This window comes from Desmodus rotundus, chromosome 3 (genome assembly GCF_022682495.2).
Source record: "Desmodus rotundus isolate HL8 chromosome 3, HLdesRot8A.1, whole genome shotgun sequence".
Taxonomy (NCBI): Eukaryota; Metazoa; Chordata; class Mammalia; order Chiroptera; family Phyllostomidae; genus Desmodus; species Desmodus rotundus.
The window spans coordinates 164,880,926-164,893,007 of record NC_071389.1 but is presented as its reverse complement, the minus strand read 5'-3'; the positions used below and the strand labels follow the sequence as shown (position 1 = coordinate 164,893,007).

The 12,082-nt window shown below is 40.8% G+C and overlaps 1 protein-coding gene across 2 annotated transcripts in view; it reads right to left on the bottom strand.

Annotated features, from left to right (window-relative positions):
- TMTC1 (transmembrane O-mannosyltransferase targeting cadherins 1) overlaps positions 1-12,082 on the bottom strand; it is a 244,192-nt gene that overhangs the window by 222,753 nt on the left and 9,357 nt on the right. The gene's annotated exons all lie outside the window — the stretch shown is intronic.

The window sequence follows — 12,082 nt, the reverse complement described above, 5'->3', positions numbered from 1 at the left end:
ACAGGACTGTGACCGTGGTCAGAGTTGGGACAAACCAGGCATAAAGGTGTTCGCTTACGCATGGTGCCACAGGAACCAAATTTCCAGATTATGCACCGGAAGTCGTCATTCATTCCCACCCCACATCCTATTACCAGCCACAGCTGAATGTAAAAGGATGAGCAAAAGCAGAGCACTTCACGCTGTTGCAAAGGGTAAAATATTCTCCTTTTTTTTTAAGTCAAGTAGAACTATACTGTGTAAATATACTATATTTTATTCACTAATCTACTGCACTTGGGGTGCTTCCATATCTTGACAATTGTAAATAATGTCACAATGAACATAGGGGTGCTTATGTTCTTTCAAATTAGTGTTTTGGGTTTCTTCAAATATATTTCCAGTGGTGGGATTGCTGGGTCAAAAGGCAGATCCATTTTTAATTTTTTGAGGTATCTCCATACTGCTTCCCACAGTGGATACACCAATCTGCACTCCAACCAACAGTGCGAAAGTATTCCCCTTTCTCCACATCCTTGCCAGCACTTGTTGTTTGCTGACTTATTGATGATATAGCCATTCTGACAGATGCGAGGTGTGATATCTCACTGTGGTTTTAATTTGCACAATTGAAGAACATTATGCTAAGTGAAATAAGCCAGTCAGAGAAGAAACAAATACCATATGATTTCACTCATATGTGGAATCTAACGAACAAACTGAACTAACAAGGAAAACAGAGAGACTCATATATAGAGAGTAGGATAACAGCTCTGGGGGGTTAGGGGGTGGAAGGATGGAGCAAAAAGGAAAAAGGGACTCATGGACGTGGACCACAGTGTGGTGATTGTGGGAGAGGGGGGCCTAAGGGGGATAAATGGTAATGGAAAAAATACATTAAAAAATAAAATCAAAAAATAAAACAAAATAAAGGGGGAAGGCATAGCATTTCAGAATTTGTATTAAATATTTCCCAACATAAATTCCCATAGATCTCAGAATCTGAATTCCAAGACTATGATAAAAAAAAAGAGAGAGAACCACAAAGAGAAGGGAAATTTATTATTCAACATCTTAAAAAATACTTTCCTGAGATAGAAATGCAGAACAGAGAGACTTTGAAAGGTTGCCTTAAATTTAATAACAGGGCATAATGTCCCCAACTGAGTCTGTGGGGTTAGAGAAAAAGTGCAGTCATACAGGGCATGGTTCCTTCAGAGGGGGGGGGGGCAGACACACCCTAAGTGGGATTGCCCATAGTTGTCTATACTCCAGCCAATTTCTCCAAAACAGCAATCCCACGTCTTTATTTTCCCGTCCTTGATCCGCTTCTTACAGAAATACTTCCTCTTTGCCAAAACAATCAAGAATGTAAAAGTCAATGTTAGCGATGACATAGGCATATTCTAAATATTGAACTTGATTCATGTGCAACTTTAACCTACAGAATTTTAAACAACTCGAGCTTTATTTGGACACATGAATCTAAATGTCATAGTTACTAATCAACTCCATTTTCATTCCCGCTGAACTAACTAAGCTTAGAAAAATGAATTGCCATGTGGGATCCAACTACAGGGCTCTGTCGCCAGCTGTGTTGGCAGGCCCATGAGTCTGCACACAACTCAGAATCCTTAAGACAGGAAGGAGACTGGTGTGAAATAACTCACCCAAAGGGAAAGAGGAACCAGTAGTGAACTAGGGGACTGGCAACTAAAAAAGGGAGAGCAGTGTCCCATGACAATATAAGATACCCACACACAGTGAGAGAGCTGCTGGAAATCAGAAAGCCAAGGATGGAGGAGCTGTGAGAAGGGTAAAACCAAGTCCCCATCCTCAAACAACTTAGGTGCAGTTCCCTAAGAGCCCATCCCCCTGAGGTTGATTATACACTGTTTTCCATGTCACCAGGCTGAGATTTTTAGGCCAACTAAGCCATTAATTTAACAGCCATTAAGACCTGTGACTTTGAGGGGAATAAGACAATCTCATGTCAGGTTAGAGGATGTCCAAACTGGAACAGGGGTGTCCAACCTTTTAGCATCTCTGGGCCACACTGGAAGAAGAGTTGTATGGGGCTACACATTAAATACACAAACACGAGGAAGATGGTGGCGAGATAGGTGGGAGCGGAGTCCACTTCCCCTTGCACACAGGTGAAACACCTAGCTGATCTACTGAGGAACAAAGTGAACAGCCAACAGTACCCCAGCATTTTTGAAGATAGGAGACCAAAAAGTATAGAGGACACTGAAAAAACAGACAAGCAGGTGGAAGCTGTGAACACTAGGATACCTCCTGGAAGAGGAAACCCACCAACAAAGGAACCACCAACAGATAAGAACAGAAGAAGGTAAAAGAGGGAGTGGAAGCCACACTAACTCAACCCAGGACCTATCTGGAAATACAACTAAATAGTGAAGAAATTACTCTGAACAAACAGCTGAACAAGAGCAAGAGAAAAGCCTCAAAACCTTGTACACACAGAAGACCCAGCTCCAACACAACTTGCCCATAGCTGCACAACAGAAAACAAGAGGTAGTGGACACTGACCCTCAGATAACCAGCTGGTGGGAAGGACCCACCAAAGAAAGACCCAACAACAACCAAAAACCAAAGACATACACAGAGCCAATATAAACCACAGCCCAAGACCAGTAAGCTCAGGAGATCAAGGAGACTGTACCACTGAATTATCACAGGTATTCTACCACAGAAGTTTTACACCATAAATCCAAGGGGTCAGAACAGAGCAACTTAAGAAGGAGAGGCTAACAGGAAGAGTCTCACAAACAATGGGAAGACAAAGAAACAATCCCCAACTGAAAGGAAAGGAAGAAGTCTCAGAAACAATGCTAAATGAAAAAGAGGCAAGTTAATTATCAGATATTGAGTGCAAAGAATTGGTTATAAGGAAGCACAATGAGCTCATAGAGAATTACCAAAAACTACAGGGAAACTACAATGAACTCACTGCAAACTATATCAACATGAAAAAGGAAATAGAAACTATCAACAAGGGCCAAGAGGAAATGAAGAATACAATTTCTGAACTGAAGAACACAGTAGAAGGAATCAAAAGCAGGCTCAATGAAGCAGAGGATCAGATCAGCGAACTGGAGGACAAGGTAGAAAAAAACACCCAGAAAGAGCAAGAAAAGGAAAAGAGGCTCAGAAAGAATGAAGAGAGAGGTTAAGGGAAATGCAGGACATGAAACGTAATAATATCCGTATAATAGGGATACCAGAAGAAGAAGAAGAGCAAGCGATAGAAAACCTGTCTGAAAAAGTAATGATGGAAAATTTCCCTAATCTGGTAAGAGAAAAAGTCACACAAGTCCAGGAAACACAGAGAGTCCCAAGCAAGAGGAACCCAAAGAGGCCCACTTCAAGACACATCATAATTAAAATGGCAAAATTCCAAGACAAAGAAAGAATCTTAAAGGCAGCAAGGGAGAAACAGGAAATAACATACAAGGGAGCCCTGATGAGGCTAGCAGCTGACTTCTCAATGGAAAAGCTCCAAGCCAGAAGAGAATGGCAAAACATATTCCAAGTAATGAGAACCAGAGGCCTGCAACCAAGACTACTTTGCCCAGCAAGGCTCTCAATCAAGATAGAAGGCCAAATAAGAAGTTTCCTAGACAAAAGAAGTCTAAAAGAATATACCTCCACCAAACCAGCTCTGCAAGAGATGCTAAAGGGACTGCTTTAAGGAAAGGAAGGGAGAGAGGGAGGGAGAGAGAGAGAGAGAGAGAGAGAGAGGAGAACACAGGTACAAAAAATCGGCAATGAATAAGTACCTATCAATAATAACCTTAAATGTAATTGGATTAAATGCTCCAATCAAAAGACATAGAATAGCTGAATGGATAAGAAAGCATGACCCACACATTGGCTGCCTACAAGAGACCCACCTCAGGACAAAAGACCCACACAGACTGAAAGTGAAGGGCTGGAAACAAATTTTCCAAGCAAATGGACAGGAAAAAAAAAAGCAGGGGTAGCAATACTCATATCAGACAAAATAGACTTCAAAAAAAGGGCCATAAAGAGAGACCCAGAAGGTCACTTCATAATACTCAAAGGAAGAATCCACTAAGAAGACATAAACATTGTAAATACATATGCACCCAACATAGGAGCACCCAAATACATAAAGACAATCTTAGAGGACTTCAAGAAAGATATTGACAGCAATACAATTATAGTAGGGGATTTTAACACCCCACTGTAAAAGATGGACAGATCTTCCAAACAAAATATCAATGAAGATATTGTGTCATTGAACAATGCCCTAGATGAAATGGACTTAACTGATATATATAGAGCCTTTCATCCCAAAGAAGCAAAATACACATTCTTTTCAAATGCACATGGAAGATTTTCAAAGATAGACCACATGACAGGACACAAAACAAGTCTCTCAAGTTCAAGAAAATTGAAATCATATCAAGCTTTTTCTCTGACCACAAGGGATTGAAACTAGAAACAAACCTCAAGGAAAAAACTCAAAACTCAAAAACATGAAGATTGAATAGCATGATATTAAATAATAAATGGGTGAAGAATGAGATTAGGGAAGAAATCAAAAAGTTTCTGGAAACAAATGAAAATGAACTCACAACAATCCAAAACCTATAGGACACAGCAAAGGCAGTCCTGAGAGGGAAGTTCATAGCAATTCAGGCCTACCAAAAAAGAACAGAAACATTTCAAATAAATAACCTAATCCAACACCTACAAGAACTCGAAGAACAACAATAAAGACAACCCAGAGCAAGTACAAGGAAGGAAATAACCAAGATCAGAGCAGAGTTAAATGACATAAAGACTAAAAGAACAATTCTAAGGATCAATGAATCCAGGAGCTGGTTCTTTGAAAAGATAAACAAAATCAACAAGCCCTTAAGCAGGCTCATCAAGAAGAAAAGAGAGACGATCCAAATAAACACAATCAGAAATAAAAGAGGAGAGACTACAACTGATATCACCGAAATACAAAGGATTGTAAGAAAGTACTACGAAAAACTATATGCCAAGAAATGTGAAAACCTAGATGAAATGGACAAATTTCTAGAAAAATATAATCTTCCAAAACTCAATGAAGAAGAAGCAGAAACCCTGAACAGACCAATAACACCTGATGAAATTGAAAGAGTAATCAAAAATCTCCCAACACACAAAAGCCCTGGACCAGATGTTTTCACAGGACAATTTTACAGAGCATTTAAGGGAGAGCTAACTCCCATTCTCCATAGAGTATTTCAAAAAATTCAAGAAGATGGAAGACTCCCAAACTCTTTTTACTAAGCCAACATCATCCTAATCCCAAAACCAGATAAAGACACAACAAAGAAAGAAAACTTCAGGCCAATATTGCTGATGAACATAGATGCTAAAATCCTCAACAAAATATTGGCAAACCGCATCCAGCAATACATTAAAAAGATCATACACCATGATCAAGTGGGATTCATCTCAGGGATGCAAGGATGGTATAATATTCATAAATCAATAAACATAATACACCACATAAACAAAAGCAAAGACAAAAACCACATGATCATATAAATAGATGTGGAAAGAGCATTTGATAAGGTACAGCACCCATTTATGATAAAAACACTCAGCAAAGTGGGAATAGAGGGAGCATTCCTCAACATAATAAAGGCCATATATGAGAGACCTACAGCCAACATCATACTCAATGGACAAAAACTTAGAGCTTTCCCACTAAGATCAGGAACTAGACAAGGATGCCCTCTCTCACCACTCCTATTCAACATAGTATTGGAAGTCCTAGCCACAGCAATCAGACAAGAAAAAGCAATAAAAGGCATCCAAATTGGAAAGGAGGAAATGAAACTGTCACTGTTTGCAGACGACATGATAGTGTACATGGAAAATCCTATAGACTCCACCAAAAAACTACTCGGCCTAATAAATGAATTTGGCAAAACAGCCGGATACAAAGTCAATACTCAGAAATCAAAGGCATTCCTGTATACTAACAACGAAACTGCAGAAACAGAAATCAAGAAAAAAATCCCATTTGATATAGCAACAAGAAAAATAAAGTACCTAGGGATAAACCTAACCAAGGAGGTAAAAGACCTGTACTCAGAAAACTACAAAACACTGAAGAAAGAAATTAAGGAAGACACAAACAAATGGAAGCATCTACCATGCTCATGGATTGGAAGAATTAACATCATCAAAACGGCCATACTACCCAAAGCAATTCATAGATTCAATGCAATCCCTATTAAAATACCCATGACATATTTCACAGATATAGAACAAACATTTCAGAAATTTATATGGAACCATAAACGACCCCGAATAGCTGCAGCAATTTTGAAAAAGCAGAACAAAGCAGGAGGGATCACAATACCTGATATCAAACTATATTACAAGGCCACTGTAATCAAAACAGCCTGGCACTGGCATAAAAACAGGCACATAGACCAATGGAACAGAACAGAGAGCCCAGAAATAAACCCAAGTTTCTACTGTCAATTAATATTTGACAAAGGAGGCAGGAGCATAAAATGGAGCAAAAATAGCCTCTTCAACAATTGGTGTTAGGAGATCTGGACAGCTACATGCAAAAAAAATGAAACTCAATCACCAATGTACTCCATACACAAAAATAAATTCAAAGTGGATAAAAGACTTAAATATAAGTTGTAACACCATAAAAGTCCTAGAGGAAAACATTGGCAGGAAAATCTCAGACATTCCACACAGCAACATCCTCACAGACACATCCCCTAAAGCAAGTGACATAAAGGAAAGAATAAACAAATGGGACCCCATCAAAATAAAAAGCTTCTGCATGGCTAAAGAAAACAGCATTAAAATGAAAAGAGAACCAACAGTATGGGAAAATATATTTGCCAATGCTATTATTACTATATCACCACACTTTTATGAGGTACTTAAAATAATTCCTTTCCCCTTCTAAAAATGACGTAAATCAGCAGGCACAAGTCACCTTGGGGTCTATATGCACCATATCTGAAGCGCACAGGTGTCATCCATATGGACTATTATTTCTGGAAATTAGTTAGGACAGCGTGCCTGGTATTTTTAGTGAATTCAATTAGATCCCAAAAGATAAAAGTAAACTGCTGAGGCAGAAGCACTGTGGTGAGAAGGTGTGGTATGAAAGTGTCTCACGTGGCACCTACCCCTGGTGAATCCAAGCTCTGGAAAGTCACCTAGAACCTAGAGTTTGGAGAGTTCCCCACAAGAAAGGGAGTGAACTCTCCAAACTATAGACGAGCTCGAAAGACAATGATAACAAAATTTCAGAACTTATCCTTTTTGCGAGCACTGGAAAAGAATCTCTGACTTTGGGAGCCAAGAGGGGTTCACAAAAAGGAGGTGTAACTGATCAACCTCGTATTTTAATAGGACAGAGGATGTGACAGACACAGCACATCTTACACAGGCACTTATCGAATCTCTCAGACTCTCCTCGCATACAAGACGGAATAAGATAGATTTGCAGCTAACACAAAGAGTGGTGAATAATAAATCAATGTCTCTTTGTGTGGAGACCTCCAGTGCACGTCATGGAATTCTGATAGTATCTCTGGTCTACCCGATACTTTTATCAAAGACTTAAAGGAATCTGTAGTGTATGCTAACTAAGCTCATAGGAGGCCTGTAACTGGGAAGGAGAATTACTGTACTGGGAGGCTGACTGATGGACGTTCACAAGGAGTTTAAATGCCTTGACACTTGAAATTGTTAATTATCCTAACACAGCATATGGTAACAGTAAAGACCCACATTTAGACATAAAAAAGAACAAAATACTTGCAATCGGATTAAAACTCTACACATGGTATTATTGTCCAAGGGCTACTGGTTTGCCCTGAACTCAAAGAGTTGTTGTGTCTTGGATATCAAAACAGACCAAACCACCACCAGCAGGGCATGCAAGTGCGGAAGTCAAACTATTCTTCACTTTGGTTCACTCCAACAGATATTTATTGAGTGCCTACTACATGTCAGGTGTGATATGGGGCCCAGAGATACAAAGAGGAGCCATGGCACCGGCTACCAGAGTCAACAGCATAGTGAAAGACAGAGAGGCACTTGAACAGATAACTAATGGGAAAACCTCCACGTACAGAGACAAGTAGAGGTATTCTACCTGCAGGCAGCAGTGGGAAGATGGGTGGTATCCCATGTGATACAGCAGCCCCTTCAGTGCTATTTAAACCCAGAAACACCTTTACAGGAGAGCTCTAGGATGCTAGAGGGATGGGAGGGTCTCAGGGTGATATTGCAGAAAGGTAAATTTGAGGAAAGTGGGGATGCTCAGCCTAGAGAAAGATGACAGAAATGACACCAAGTTCTCCAGGGGAAAGGATCTTTGCCATATTTAAGGTTATATCCCAAGTGACTAGCACAATGCTTGGTTCCTGATCATCACACAATAAGTATTATAAATGAATCGATGGAAGTAGGAATGAATGAATGAATGAATGAATGAAATATTGAAGTAATATACTTATTCTAAGTAGCTCCCAGAGGGGAAACTATGATCCATTAACAATGTTGCAAGTACACCATCCAAGAGCTTAGCTGGCAAATTGTTTTGTTTCACCTGTATACATTTTCTTTTTTTAAATACCAACATTTTTACACAGATGGTTTCATATAAAAAAATTCCAGCTTCTCTTCAAATATTAGACCTGGCAACTCTGGGCCTACATGGCAGCATGGAAATATTTGCATTCCCATTTAGATGGAACAAGAAGTCACAATTTGCCACAGTGCCTGCCAACTACTAAGAGGCAGACTTCGGCTCAGAGAAAGAATATTTGAAACTAGAACAGCTGAATATTATGGTATTGGATAACCATAAGTGTCCGTGCAGAAGTATGATAACAGCCGACCTTAAACACCATCGATAAAGAACAGTCTCTCAAGTTCCACATCACCCTGAATGTACCTCCATTACAGCATTTACTCAATTTCCTTAAACTCTTTTACCACATTCTTCAACTATTTAAGCATTTTTCATGCATTGTAAGAAATTAATTTCTTTTCATCACTGTATCCATCGCACTTAGTACACAGTAGATTCTAAACAAAAGTTTACTGAGTGAACAAATAAAACTTAGAGTAACTTGGAAGTTGGAAAAGACTGCCTTTCCCTTCCAATGCTACAACCTCTTTTTTATTTGATTGAGCCTTCATTTATTCTTCAACGCTAGGCCAATCAACAGGAAATAAAATATTTTTTTTCTGAAAGAATCATAGTAATCATGTTTGGCTGGTTGAAAGCCTTCCAGATTTTGGTAAATATGAACACAGAAAGCCCCTCCTCCTTCTGAACTCCTCTGCCTCCTCGTAAAACTGCTGAGAAAGGTGGAGCCACACTGATCTCACAGAAATCAGAAGGTGCCAGCCCTCAGGAAAGGCCACAGGGTCACACAGTTTGGCACCAAGAAGTCTCAGGAGGAGGGACGGGGAGGGGAGAAGAGAGAGCCTTTGGCTGCCCCCGCAGTCTCCTCACACTCTCACAGCCCAGAGCTCTAGAAAATGCCCATTCCTCTCTTCTAAATCTCTTCTTTGAAAAATAGTTCTGGTTCAGAAAAACAAAACCAAGCTGTATCTCCGGGAGTTCTCCTAGGAACTACACTAGGGTCCTTCATCAAGGGGACCCCACTCCACCTCGGTCAGACAGCTCTGCCTTCAAGAAACTGTCAGAGGTCTGGAACAGGCACACGAGGTCCTGACTCTCCATTGCAGTGGGTTTTTTTGAGGGGGTCCCTGAACCTGAATTTTTCTGGTATACAGATCAAGCAACATTTAAGAGGGCTGACCATCTACTTCATCCCCCAGACAACATCATCAATAAGCCACTACCAATGATCCTTGTGGGTCAAAACATTCTGATTACCACTGCATCCCTGCGGCCTTCATGGTAAGGCACTCGCCTTGTCTCCGGCAGCAGAGCTCTCTCTGCGGCTTGGCCTCTGGCACTCCAGGACCCCATCACCCCCACTGAAGCCAGGAAGCCCACCTCATGGGCAGCATCTTCCACATCACATTTTGCCTTCAGAAAAGAGCTAACGCAGAGCTTCTCAAAGCTGCAAGTGCTCCCTCACCAATGTGTTTCTCAGTGTCTCCATGAAGGGAAATCACCTGGCCTCTCAGGGAATAAAGTAGAGAGATGGGTGGCAGGTGTGTGCAGGCAGCATGTGATAAGTGCTGCATCCTAACGTTTATCTCAATGAACTTTGGGATTCCTTTCTCTCATTATGACACCTCAGCTTCATTAAATACAGGTTCCCACTGAGCTCCAGGGGTTCCCAGGATTCTGAATCACCTGGTATGGAAGCTACAATTGCTGATTCCCTGATCCCACCCCAAGATATTCGTAGTCAGTAGATCTAAAACAGTGCCCAGAGATCTGCAAGCAAGCCAGTGACTCAAGATAGGTGATGCTCATAACAGAGACACAGGCCTCAAAGCTTACATACGGGAAGGTTACACATGGTTGCCACACTTACCAGAAAAATCGAGTTTTCTCAGTTATAATACATACATCCTTTTACAATAAGAACTACAAACCAGGGAAGAGAAAAATTAAATGTACCCCTTGTCATCTGTCTCTGCTGTCTCAAATTATGGGTTCTCCAACCCTTCCCTGGTGAGTTTCCACAGTTCAATACTAAACACACAGTATATTCTCCTGTCTCTCTCTATCACCACTCATTTTTCTTCTTCACATCGCTTGCTCTCATCACTCTCTCAAATGCTTGCAAGTGGTTTCCATAGTCCTCTTAGATCATTCAACCAATAAATAACAACATCTGGTTCTTCTCATTTTTCCTCTAAGACAATCTCTTTGGCCCTTAATCACTTTGGTTGCTTTTCTTCTGCATTCCCTTCAGTACCAGGACCAAATCAGCAAATCACCATCACTTAATGTGTCTAAATAACCAAAGGATGTGACTCGCAGGTGCCATTGCACACAGCAGGGTGGAGGAGAGATTGGTGTTCTGAGGCAAAAGCAAAATCCATGGTTTTTGTTTGAGCTCAAGACATCACATTTCCACCTGGCTACGAGGAAGTTATAGGGAGGGGACAGAGGAAGGGGAGCTGGTCAAGAGGACACCAGGCCCCATGCAATGGGCAGTTATGGTCACTATTATCCCGTAAGCACTCGGACTAACAACTACATCAGAAAGAGTGAGAAAACTGAGGACAGGAAGATCAGTAACCTCATCTAGGAGACAGCAAGTACCAGAAGAAAATCTTCAGAAAGAGAGGCAGCAAATAATGAAAATTAACAGATCAACACCGAGGTGGTTAGTTATAACCCTAAGTTGTCAATTTTTAGCAATTTTTTTTCCTTTAAAAGGTACATGTTTGGTGGAGTTCCTGGATGCAATGAAGTTTTGACATTGACTGCCCAGAGTTTATGCTGATTTCACAACTGAGGACAATGTCAGGTCAAGACTCCCCTCACTTCAGACACCAGCAGCGACTTAAGTGGCCCCAAAGCCACCTGCATGTCGGACAAACTGGCCACAAATTCAGGGGTTCCTACACCTCCCTCAGATTCAATAATTTGCAAGAACAACTTAGAGAATTAAGGAAAACACTACACTTACGATTACAGTTTTATTATTAAAAACACAAATCAAAACGAGTGTAAAGAAAAGACTCATGGAGTGAGGTCTGGGAGAGACCTATATAGAAACCTTCCATGTCTTCAAAAACATCACCCTCTCTGAATACTGATGTAACATTACCAACCAGGGAAGCTCAACAAAGTTTCAGTGCTGAGTTTTTAATTGAGGTTGCATTACGTAGGCTAATTGATCCGATCACTGGCCATGTGAGTGGACTCAGTCTCCAGCATCCCCTTCCCTTCCAGGAGGTTAGAAGGCCGGGATGATATGTAACTTTAAGTCTCAACTCTCTAATCATATGATTGGTCTTTCTAGCACGGCCAGCCCCCATTCTGAAACTATCTGGAGGCCAACCATGAACAACAGAGGTGCTCCTGTCACTCTGGAAATTCCAAGGTTTAGAATCTCCCTCCGAGGAACCTGGGACAAAGAC